Here is a 1,294-nt window from a genome sequence, read left to right on the forward strand (position 1 = left end):
AACATTAACGTCATTGTTTAGTATAAGAGGAATGTAAATTTCAGTTAGATTGAATAATTTATCCAAAAATCACACAGAAAAGTGAGGGAGCCAGAGATCAACACAGTCATGCCTTGAGTGTTAGTCATCTGCGTCCATTCTGCCTGTCGTCATTAGTTGCCATGGAATTAGTGGTGATGGTGGTGATGGTTCTGTGGAGTCAGTTCTGACTCAGAGTGACCATGTACAGTATTTCCATGGCTATAAATTGTTATGGGAGCAGAAACCTTATCTTTCTTCCAGGGGGTGGCTGGTAGATTTGAACTGCTGACCTTTTACTTACCTGCCCAACTCATAACCTACTTCATCTCCAGTTGAGTTGGTACTGTAGTGATTGATTCATACGGCTTTTCTAGCCATAGTTTTTGTAACTCCTACCAAACAATTTTTTCCTCATAGATCTGGGTAAGAGAAGGTGGGAAAAGATGCTGATGGGACGATATGATTCAACTGTAAATGATGGCTCACAGTTGTGATTGTAAAAACTTGGAATGCTAAAATGGGTTTAAAATGAACCATCTCAGAAGCAGAAGAGAGGATCTCGCCACCATCAAGAAGAGGAAAGAACAAGGTGTGGAGAATGTTCTTTGGAACCTGAGACCTCTGCACGTTGACCCTCTGTGATCCAGGCACAGAAAGCTGTGTCACCAGAAGAGGAGCAGAAGAATGGCAGAGGAGCAGCAACAGCAGAACCAGAGCCAGAGCAGGAGACAGGGCAGTGGACCTCATCATCCATGGAGCAAGTAGAGTGGGATGCCTCCAGGCACTTAATTGTGAAGCTAAGTTTACTGACACACAGAGTTAGAGATGAATGCCTTGGGAATGTGGTTTGTAGAAGAGTGGAGTGTCCTGTGGGCATTTATCAGCAGCCCTAAAAGAACTTTATAACACTGGCTGGGCTGAGAGAGGTCTGCCTGTGGGTTTAGCTGAGTAGAGGTTATCCTGACTGGAAGAACTGTACCCTGAGCATTTCTTACCCTAAATTGTAACCTGTTCACCAACCTAATAAACCTCATAATTGTGAGCATCGTAGCCTAAAACAAAAAAACAAAAAACATGTATTGATCATTACTGGTGATTGGAATGCAAAGATTGGGAGCAGAGAGGAAGGATCAGTAGTTGGAAAATATGGCCCTGGTGATAGAAATGATGCTGGAGTTCACATGACAGAATTCTGCAAAACTCATGATTTGTTCATTTCAAATACCTTCTTTAGACAGCATTAGAGACAATTATACACATGGACCTCACCAGA

This window comes from Chrysochloris asiatica, unplaced genomic scaffold, assembly GCF_000296735.1.
Source record: "Chrysochloris asiatica unplaced genomic scaffold, ChrAsi1.0 scaffold00349, whole genome shotgun sequence".
Taxonomy (NCBI): Eukaryota; Metazoa; Chordata; class Mammalia; order Afrosoricida; family Chrysochloridae; genus Chrysochloris; species Chrysochloris asiatica.